Here is an 11,709-nt window from a genome sequence, read left to right on the forward strand (position 1 = left end):
TTTAGAAGGAAGAAGCAACTGACTTGAGTGACTCACTGACATGATGAGCCAACAGTACAGGGAATAAATTGGGTCTGGAGATATAAATGTGGAAGTCAATCTCAAAATGGTAACAATAAAATTTCAGAAAGTGGATGAACTCCTAAAGAGCTGAGTGTAGAGGGTAGTGCTTATTATGTACCAGGAATTGGACAACCCCCTGGAGATAAAAATACAAGTACAAGTGCTTTCAAGGAACTTATATTCAAATAGGGGGAAATCTTACATAAAAGGGAACTGAAAAGTGGGAGGGGAAAGGGAGGTTGAAAAAATACCTATGGGGCAGTTAGGTGGCACAGTAGATGAAGAGAGAGGTCTGGAGACAGAAGGAGACATCTGGCCTCATATGCTTCCTAGTTATGTGACCCTGGGCAAGTCATTTAACCCCAGTTGCCTAGCCTTTACTGCTTTAGAACGGATAATCAGTTTCAAAAGCTAAGAGTTTTGGAAGAAAGAAAGAAAGAAAGAAAGAAAGAAAGAAAGAAAGAAAGAAAGAAAGAAAGAAAGAAAGAAAGAAAGAAAGAAAGAAAGAGAAAGAAAGAGAAAGGAAGGAAGGAAGGAAGGAAGGAAGGAAGGAAAAGAAAAGGAGAGAGAGTACCTACATGGTGGTATGGTGGGCAAAGTCCAGAGAGTCAGAAATGTAGTGGGAAATGAAGCATAGCCAGTCTGGGCCTGTCTCCAAAATGGAGATCTTCAGGAAGAACTCACCAATGGAAGAAGAGAGCTGGCATGTCAAAGAGATGTTCCAGGGTGAGAAGGTTCCTGAGTCATGATGGCAAAGTCCAGGAGAGTCAGAAGCACAACAGGGAGATGAATTTTTAGAAGCTGAGAGATGCTGGTCAGAGAGAAAGGAATAGGCTCCTAAGACAATGTCATAGAAATCAGGGAAGAGGATGTCATAGAAAATACCAAACAAGTGTAAAGTGACCCCCCAGACTTGCTATCCTAGATTTCCCCTCCCCTCTTCTCTTTGACTAGCTTTAGTAAAAGTTTATGGGAAAATGTCTCAACCCTTCAGAGGAATACCATGATATTATTAAATCTGAAATCACTGCAGACTGATCCACAGGGTCAAATGTAACAGACAAAATGATAACTTCTTTTTTTTTTTAAACCCTTACCTTCTGTCTTAGAATCAATTGGTTCTAAGGTAGAAGAGTGGTAAGGGTTAGGCAATGGGGGTTAAGTGACTTGCCCAGGGTCACACACCTAGGAAGTATCTGAAATCATATTTGAACCCAGGACCTCCTGTCTCTGGGTCTGATTCTCAATCCACTGAGCCACCCAGATGCCCCCCAAAATGACAACTTCTTAAGAAGATCATTCTATTTGAGAAGAAAGAGGTCACTGGTCATCTTGGAGACTCTAATTTCAATTGGATGGAGGAGTGGAAGTCATATTGTAGGGCCATAAGAAAGGAGGAAATAGGGATGGAAATATTGAAAGTATAGATACTCATTTGAAAATTTTGACTAAAAAGAAAAGAATGGGTAAAATGAAGGTGGTTGTTGTTGTTGTTTTTTGATAGGAAAGATGTGTGACTATAGAAGGGATGCCAACAGTAGTAACAAAAAGGAGAAACAAATTTTTTAAATAGGCTAAGTGTTGCCATTTTTCCAATGGATCCTCTCTGTAATTTCCAAAGAAATAAAGGGGAAAGAGAGACACAGACAGAGATAGGGTGGGGAGAGGGGGAGAGAGAGAGAGAGAGAGAGAGAGAGAGAGAGANCTCTGTAATTTCCAAAGAAATAAAGGGGAAAGAGAGACACAGACAGAGATAGGGTGGGGAGAGGGAGAGAGAGAGAGAGAGAGAGAGAGAGAGAGAGAGAGAGAGAGAGAGAGAGAGAGAGAGAGAGAGAGAGATGCCACCTGTCCTGGAGTGAGAGTAAAAGCTCTCTCTTTTCAAATAAATGCAGCATAACCCTCTCCCTTCAGCAAATCCACTGCGGGTGCATTTGGCAAATCTATCCTTATCCTCAATTCCATTCAGCTCACTGAAGATGTTGGAGAGGCTCAAGCATTGTCCTTTCGAGTGTTTCCCACTGTGCCTTGCCTTAAAGAGTCTCAACAAAGTCTACATGTCACAGTTCTTAATGACCTCCTAAATCCCACATAAAGAGTCTTAAGCCATCCATTCAGCAGAGTTCTTAGGCAATATCAAAATCAATGTTCCCAGGACTCCCCCTTGCTTAGTATTGCCTTTCCCCCACTTTAGCCACCAGGTCATTTTAGTCCAATTCTACCAATTGTGTCATCTGTATTGCACTATATTTTCTCCCTGGGGTTGGCTGTGGTCTGTACAGCAAAATATATTTATTTCTTCCTCAGATATCCAGGCCATTCCACTCTGTGTTTCTTTGTACAGCCCAAACAGCAACATTTCATTTCAGAATTTGGTTTGGGATATTATGTCCCTTGTGTTCTGTGTTTATCCAATGTCACCAATGGATAAACCATCTATGAACTCCATAGTACTTGAAATCACCTCTCTCCAGGTCCTTAAATGACTGAAGCTTCCTGGAAGGGCAGCAAATAACTAGTAGGTCCTTTTTCATAGCCTGATACATTACCGCTGTGAGTCTAATATTGAGGGAACTATTCTTTTTCCTCTTGGGCAACTGATCCTAAGTCCAGGTAAAGCAACCAAGAGAACTTGCAAAGTGAGCCCCACAGAACTTGCCATATGAAGTGACAGCAATTCCACTACGTGTGAGCTATGTAAAAGCAATGGTTATGCCTCATTCCAACAACAGGTATTTGTACAGCTGGAATAAATAATTCAGGATTATCTCAAAGTTGCTGTTTAAACTCCATGTGTGTTTAGCACATACAGAAAAAGTACAAGCCTCAAAAAAGCATGCTCTCCCTTCCTTTTTTTCACTGAAGTAGAAAGATACCAAGAATTATCCCATGGGGGCAGCTGGGTGACTCAGTAGATTGAGAACCAGACCCAGGAATGGGCGGTCCTGGCAAATCTGGCCTCAGATACTTCCTTGCTGTGAGACCCTGGGCAAGTCACTAAACCTCCATTGCCTAGCCCTTACCACTCTTCAACCTTGGAACCGATACACAGTATAGATTGTAAGATGGAAGGTAAGGGTTAAAAAAAAAGAATTGTCTGATGGACTGAATTGCACTATGATGAACCACTTCTAAGTCTCAATTTGCTTATTTATAAAATGGAATTATAATACTTGCACTTCAGACCTTATACCTTTTTTCCAATTTTTTTTTTCTTTTTGAGAAGAAAGAGCTTTATAAACCATTAAGGGCTTTTCGAATATTTTATTCAAGATCATATAGCAAGATGGTGGTGACAGAGAGGAGACTTAAATCCAAGTCTCATGATTTGTAATTTGGTGGTTTTTTTGCTTCGTAATGCTATCTTTCCACCTGATATGTGCCAAACCCTTATGACTAGTGCAGTCCACACCATCTAAATGGCTAAAATATCAAGCTCCTAAAACGGGGGGCTTGGTTCTTTTTTGTGTCTTAGGCCTCTGACAGTAGCAAGGGGCATATATGAAGTTACTCTGAGAGTTTCACAGATGTGCAAAATTTGTATGCGTTACAACCAGACAATTACAAAAGTCCACAGTCTGGGAGGAAAACCTTTAGCTTATACACCATTTGAATGCTTACAAATTGATTACATCACAATGCCAAGGAGTCAAGGTTATAGATATGCTTTAGTGATAGTGGATAGATTAACTAAATGGCCAGAAGCTTTTCCAGCAAAACGTAACACCTCAGCGGTTGTTGTGAAAATCTTACTGAGAGAATTGATACCTAGATTCTCTATTCTGCAACATATTACATCAGATTCTGGGTCCCATTTCGCGAATAAAATTTTAGCTACAGTTTATGAAACCTTGGGAGTCAAACGACATTTTCACTTGATATTTAGACCACAGTTCAGCAGGCAGATTGAATGCCTGAATAAATCTTTGAAGAATCTAGTAGCAAAAATATGTACAGAATCTCATGAAATGGCCTGATGCATTACCATTGGCACTATTCCACCTAAGATGCCAAACCAACAGCATTACACACGTTTCCCTGTTCAAAATGCTGTATGGACATCCACCATTCCATGGCAAATCACCTCAAAGCATTCACAAATTATCACACCTGGGTATGGAATGCAAACTCTATGAATATATTAAATTACTCAAGCAACGATTAAATCAACTCCATAAATTAGGCTTGATACATCAAAGAGTTTATTTTTTATTTTAATCTACACAACTTCCAACCCAGAGATTATGTTTACACCAGAAACTTCGCTAGGAAGTCTGTTAGAGCCCAAGTGGCTTGGACCATTCCAAATAATTCTAACTACTCCGAGTGTAATCAAAATTAAAGGAAAGGATCCTTGGTTCCATGTTACCCATGTCAAGCCAGCAAAAGACATGTCCCAACAACAAGCAGGAGACCCAGTTACTATACAGCACAAAGATCAACTAGCACCAACCGATCAGTCAAATAAGTCCTCAGAAAGTCCACACCCTATACATGAGACCATAGAACCAGAGCAGCAATCAGAACAACAATCAGAGCATGAATCAGAACCAGAATTAGACCAAGAGCCAGGAAACAATCAGATATTACACCAAATTTTATACCCAAATGATTATCCCAATCCCAATCACTTAGAAGAATCATTTGTAAACAAGTATGACAATGGAAAAGGATCAATGAAAGAAGAAGAAACATTTGATTTATAATCAATCCCAGATCTAGAAAATGATGACAACGAATAAATAAAAGCACAAAGACATAATCACGAACTCTTTTGTTACCTATAATCATCTTTATTAAACCGCAAAGAAAAAAGAAAGAAGAAAAATTAATTATGTGTGATAACATTTGAACTTTGTTCCTGACCCAAGTCAACACACTAGAACATCAGTTCCAGTGCAAGATGACAAGCGTGGGATAACATCAAACGACACAAGCGAGGCATTGCTGACTTCGCAGATCTTCACAAGGACAGCAAAACTGAGAACTACAAAAGACATCCGTGACCCAATCCATCAATTGTAAGAAGGACATCCACATTGTGAAGAGGAGCATCGGATCAGCGTTGGACACATGTATTTGAAGGAGATAACTTACACCCAACAGAATTCTCACTGCATGCAACACTAGATTTCATCCAAGCAGTACATGCACTTTGCAAAAGAATTCCTGTGGAGTAAATATGTAACACATCATTACACAGATAAGTCACACTAGACAATACATAAAACATTTTCCTGACTTCACATCTACATGTGAAACACTAAACTTACACTTAAAGAGAAGAGCATGTCTGCCTTAGTACAGAATTTTCTCTTACTTTGGTTCAGACACCTTCTACTCAAATCACCTGACACTTCATGTATATATGTAATTTTGCTTATTAACCCTCAGCAATAAGTTTTACTAACACACAGGGACAGTTTAGTTAGTGTGGTAAGTTAGTACAGGGACAGATTTTTCTAAATTTTCTTTATAAATATTGTACATAGCACAAGTCTATGGTTTGACCAATAGACTTACAAATAATTATAGTATTACTTATTCTTACTAACATTTCTAACATAGACATAAGTGTATTAACCTATTCATACACTAACTTTAGAAAGTGAAATAGAATTTAGGAGCTTAGATTGCAAAATTTTTTTCTTAGTTAATTTCTTCTTGTTAGTTCATAAAATTAGATAGATATATAGATAGAATTCATTACTTTGTTCTAGTTAGCAAATGTTAGCTTTAAGAATGTTTGTGAATGTTTAAATTTACTTTTGTTTTCCTTTCTGTTCAAAATTTTTTTGCAAAACTTAAATCCTCATTCTTTTCCTATGCCTTTACCATAACCCATCTTAGTTTAGCTTAGTCTAGTTTTAGCATAGTTTAGGAGATAGCAACCCTTTTTCTTATTTTGCAAACTTAGGGATAAGAGCTTAGTTAAATTTTAGCTTAAAATAAGAGTAGCAATCCCTTAGACTTTAGTAACCACTAAATGTTGCAAGATGCAAATTTAGAAAAGAGAAAATGGGCAAAATGTAGTGCAAAAGGGTGCATATTAACCCTGCAAAGCCTTACTGTAGAATTTCTGACAGTTGAAAAGGGTTTAGAACCCTGACTAGTGGCAGTTGATGCTGGGGACTCAATGAGGGTAGGAGGGTCAGCTGTGCTCTGTCTTTGGACTGAAAATCTGACCTTTATTCTGCAGCTTTTCTCTTAAGATTTGTTAGCTTAGGTATTTCCTTTGGATCACCCTGACCTTCCCTATTCCAATTATCATTTTCCCTTCCTGAATTTCTGTGGGTTTTTGAAAGGAGGGTGGATCTGGGTGATAGCTTTCAAACTTTGTAGATTTAGTTTCCCGTAGTCAAGTAGGGCTTCCCTTAATACAAATTATCTCTTGAATCATTGTATCCAACTTTCCTACCCCTTTTAGGCAACAAAACTTCTCAGGGATGAGTTAGGCAGGTCCTTTCTCAGTCTCACATTCCTGTCTCCCTCCCCCCACCTGAAGCTTTCCCTAGGCAGCTGTTAGAGTTACCTTGTATCCTTCTGTCCTTTACAATCAACCCTTAACTCAATAAACCCTGTTTATCACTTAATCAAACCTTTGGCTAATTCATTAGTTGATTGATAAGAGAGGAAAAAGGGGAGAAAGGAACAACTTTCTCTCTGGGTCCTGAGGGAGTTGGAGGCGTCCATTTTGAGAGGAAGTGGTAATCCCTATTCTTCCTCTGGACTCTTTGTGAACCTGAGAAACTGACTAGAAAGCCCTCTAGTCAGTTTCAAGCCATTTCAGGCTGACCCTAACCTTTGTCTGTAGAAGTGCCCTTCCTACCTGGAGGGCTCAGTCTGTTTCTCCACAGTGTCTCTGTCTCAAACCTGTATACCCAGTCTGTGTCTCCCTGCTGCAGCTGCCTACCTAAAATACCTCATCCTCTCCCTCTGCTCCACTATTGTACCCTCCTTATCCACTTTACTGCCTTAGGGATCCACAAACCCATATCCACAGTGCCTTGTCCCCTATTACAACCTTACCTGCCTTAATTCCTATTACAACTACCTTATCACCCTTAACCTGCTTTCCCCTTACTACAACTAGTTTATTACCTACTAGATTAATTCCCTTATTACAAGGCACAGTCTGATGAAGCCTATGGAGCCCTCACACTGAATAATGTTAAAAGTAAAATACATAAGATTGCAAAGGTACTTGATCATATTGAAATACTGTTTATAGGAGCAGCTAAGTGGCTCAGTGCATAGAGAGCCAGGCCTGGAGACGGGAGGTCCTGGGTTCAAACCTGGCCTCAGACACTTCCTAGCTGTGTGACTCTGGGCGAATCACTTAATTTCTATTGCCTTTGCTGCTCTTCTGACTTAAAATTGACAGTAAGGCAGATGGCAAGGGTTAAAAAAAAAAGAGTATGTAGCTTTCTGAAATGCCATCTACCAAATGATTATCAACACAATTAAACAAAGCCACCAGACTTGTCTGTTATTAACATCTTTCAGCCCCTTGTAAAGGTTATAAAATATATGAGAACGGAAGGGAAACACTGGGAAATGTAAGTGTTTTAAACAAAATCAATGATTATTTAAATTTTTTAAAGAATTTCTATGGTAGACCTTAATGGCATAACTACTGAAATTTTTAGGAAAAAAGGAAGATATTGCATTTTAATAATCACAACTGATATAGTGCTTCAAATTTTGCCAAGTGCTTTTATATCTATTACCTTTCTTGAATCTCATAACAGCCTAATGAGTTACATTCTACAGATATACATTTTATAAATAAGAAACTGAGATCCAAAGAGGTTGTGATTTGCTCATAGCCAGGAATCTAGTGTCAGAGGCAAGATTTGAACCAAGTTTCCGATTCCAATATTCTATCAATTAGAATATTCTATATAAATAACAGCAAACATCTTTATGAGAAGTGAAAGTTAAGGTTTCAGTTATTTAATTGTTTTCGATGTGCTGGAAGGTTCTGGTTATTTGGAAACATCCACATATTATGAGAAAGTAAGCTAACAGGTTTTCAACCTAGAAGTTTGATATGCTAACTTTTTTTCTCCATGTAGAGCTCACCAAATAAAGGCCAAAGATTTCAAAACTGGCACTGTGGTTCAGTCTTGAAGAAGAAATGTGAGAAAGTTGACAGAGATACCATCTCAGGGCCTCCAATTTATCCTATACATAGCAACTATAATAACAGACCTTGAATGTTGTTTTCATCGTCTGTCTTCCTACAGAGACTCTTTGTTCCCCATCATTTAGACCCAAACTTCTCAGTCTTCCTTTTATATTCTCAAACTTTATTACAAAACAGTAATCATCCAAAAAAAGCTATCACATAATGGTTTTAAAAAAAAACCCAAAAAGTTGATCAGTGGAGTAGATGAAGTTCACAAGGAACAGAGGCAAGTGAAGATAGTAGCATGGGGTTTGATAAACCCAAACACTCCAAATACTAAGGTAAGGATTATTTGACAAAAATTGCTAGGAAATCTCAAATGCTGCTTTGAATAAATTATAGTATATACCATTGTAAACTCCAAGTAAATATAAATTTGAGATATAAAAGGTAATGTTGTAAACTGAGGATCAGGGAAGGAAATACCTTTCACAATTACAGACAAAGCATGAGATCTAGACCAAACAAGAGATAGAGAAGATCACAGGATTAAACGGACAATTGTAATTATATGGAACTAAAAAGTCTGTACAAACTAAATCAATGCAGTTAAACTTAGTAGGGAAATTTAACTGGGGAAAAAATTGCAGAAAACTTAACTGATAATAGTGTCTAAGACTTTGAGAGTTAATTCAAATATGTACAGACAAAAGCTATTTCTATATGGAGTACTGACTGAAACAGATGAGCTTGTTTCTGAGCCTTGGACTGTCTTTATTACATTGTATTTGCTTCAGACACTCTGAGTGGGTGTCTAAATACAGTTCTTAAGATGGATAGAAGGGGCAGCTAGGAGGCTCAGTGGATGGAGAGCCAGGCCTAGAAATGAAAGCTTCTGGGTTCAAATATGGCCTCAGACACTTCCTGGCTGTGTGACCCTGAGCAAGTCATTGAACCTCCATTGCCTAGCCCTTACCGCTGTTATGCCTAGAACCAATATAGAGTATTGTCTCTAAGACAGAAGGTAAAGGTTTTTAAAAAATGGAGATAACTAGGACTGGACCTATCTTCCCCTTGCGAGTTCGAGTGAAACTGTCTGTTGGCAAGGGGAATTTCTCTTTTCAGAGAAGATAAGCACCAACAAGAAGACTGGTTCCAATCTGGCCATTTTACCAGCAGACATGTCACAGGAGAGATTTAGATAGTGCAGTGGGAGATGAAATGTAAAATTCTCAATGTGTAGTCTTGTAAACTGCTTTATGCTAAAATGAGGTTTAAGTATCAGCTTCCTATCAGATTGTTAACAATTTGTTGTTATTCAGCTGTGTCCAACTCATCATGGATCTATGAATGTCTGTGGGGTTTTCTAGGCAAAGATACTAGAATGGTTAGTCATTTACTTCTCCAGTGTGTCCCCATTTTACAGATGAGGAACTGAGGCAAACAGCATTTGAGTTGCCTGGGGTCACATAGCTAGTAAATATCTGAGGCTGGATTTAAATCCAAATCTTCCTGACTCTAGGCCTAGTGCTCTACCCACTCTTACCACTTAGTTGTCCTAAATAATATTAGTAATAAACCAAATTACTGAATCCTGTTTAATTCATTCATGTTTAACATTTTTTTAATATGTAAGAAACACATTACCTGTCCTTTTCCTGAAATTTAGACTTAAGGCTTGGACTTAAATAAAATCATCCCTAGTGCCCTGGGGCAGAGGTTTTCATGAGCTGAAGAAAAGAAGAGGCCAGAGTCAGACTCCATAGGATGGAAACTGTTCAACATTTCCTGCCTGGTTACAGAACACAGTGCAGCTTAGGACCTTGGGGCCCAGGCAGAAACTCCATAAAATTTGATAATGAAAAACTTTGAAAGATTTAAGAATTTCAACCTATGTTTGTTTTAAGAAAGTCTTTTTTTTTTCCTGGTAAACAGAATACGGGCATAGAGAGAAGGGGCTAGTGATAGTGATTTTAAAAGGAAAAAAAAATTTTTTAAGAGAATCAAGGAAACTTTTTTGATTGCAGGGAAGTAAACAGAAGGAAGTCCAGAGGAAGACACAGACAAGCAGGACAACTTGGGGACTAATGTATTAAATTTACTATTGTATATACTTTTTTTTTTTTAAACTTTCACCTTCTGTCTGAGAATGAGAGAATATTGTGTTTTGGTTCCAAGGTAGAAGAGCCTAAGAGCTAACTGGGGTTAAAGAAGTGTCTGAGGCCACCTTGGAACCCCAGGCCTGACTCTCACTCCACTGAGCTACCTAACTGCCCCCTGTTGCCCCCTAATTTTTTCCTTATTAAAAGTTATTTTATTTTGTGATAACAATTTTCAACATCTCTTTATTGTATAAACTTTTTTTTTTTAAGTTGGGTAGTTCTTTGGATAGGGGAACTCTATCCAAATAGGATAGGAAGATCTGAGTTTAAAGGTGATCTAGCCGTCACTTCACTCTTTTGGCCTCAGTTTCCTCATCTATAAAAAGACTTGGAGAAGGAAATGGCCAACCACTCCATATCTTTGCCAAGGAAACCCCAAATGAGGTCACAAAACGTCACTGGACTGCAGAGCAATATAATAAAATGAAGACAGCATTTTTTCCCCCTTCTGGCCATGTTTGTAAATATCTGTCGAGTGCAGAACAACAAAAAATATAAAATAAAATCTGGGGCAGGTAAAAGCCAGTTGGCAGCCCCTCTCCTGTTTCAGGTCCACATTTTCTGGATCCGCCTTAGTACACGGTAATGTTGGTTGATATCAGTCTGCCGCGTCAAAATAACAAAAACGAAACTGACAGGCGGTCCGGCCGGGCGCCGCTGGCTCTGAAGGCACGCGAGGCCGGCCGGCCGAGAAGGGAATCTCAATATGCATCACGCCCAGAGTCGTCCCAAGTCGTGCTGCAGATGCAAACACTAGGGCTGACAAAGACACGTGCATGCAGGTGTGCACACAGAGGGACACGCCCGTCTCCACGCGCAGCCTGGAGCTTCCCCGCCCCCAGCCCTGCCCCAGAGCCATTCAACCAGGATAGGAAAAGGTGGACCAGGCCGGTTAGGCTAGCGGGCAGCGTCTCTCCGGATGGGCGGAAGCGGCGCGCGCGGCTGAGAGGGGTGGGGGTAGCGGGGAGCCCAACTCGGGCCGAGAACATCTGGCAGTGGCGAGAGGCGGGGCCTGCGTCCCGGAGGAGGGCGAGGATTGGCTGCGCCGGTGTTAGGGGCGGCCTCGGGGCGGCCAGGGGTGGGACCAGCGGGCCCCTTTAAAGCCCTGACATCAGGCGGCGGTCTGAGCCCTGCCTTCCTCCGCCCCTCGCTCCCTTTCCGCTGCTGCTGCCGCAACCGCCACCGTCATGGACTCAGTGGATTCGGCCCGTCGCGGCCCCGGCCCCAGCCCCAGCCCCAGCCCTCGGTGAGTCCCGACCACGCAGGTCTTGCTGGAGAAGGCTGGCGGGAGACCCAACCCTGGCGGGTTAACGCGTTCGTGGCAGCGCGGCCTTCCGCCCCGACGCCCCCCCCCCC

At 40.4% G+C, this 11,709-nt stretch overlaps 1 protein-coding gene across 1 annotated transcript in view; it reads left to right on the forward strand.

The window, feature by feature from the left end:
• The first annotated feature begins 11,520 nt into the window (after window positions 1-11,520).
• NCKAP5L (NCK associated protein 5 like) overlaps window positions 11,521-11,709 on the forward strand; it is a 67,569-nt gene continuing 67,380 nt past the window's right edge. The window contains exon 1 of the mRNA XM_044679723.1: window positions 11,521-11,599. The gene's annotated coding sequence lies outside the window, so the exon portion shown is untranslated. The remainder of the gene's footprint in view (window positions 11,600-11,709) is intronic.

Source organism: Gracilinanus agilis, chromosome 5 (assembly GCF_016433145.1).
Source record: "Gracilinanus agilis isolate LMUSP501 chromosome 5, AgileGrace, whole genome shotgun sequence".
Taxonomy (NCBI): Eukaryota; Metazoa; Chordata; class Mammalia; order Didelphimorphia; family Didelphidae; genus Gracilinanus; species Gracilinanus agilis.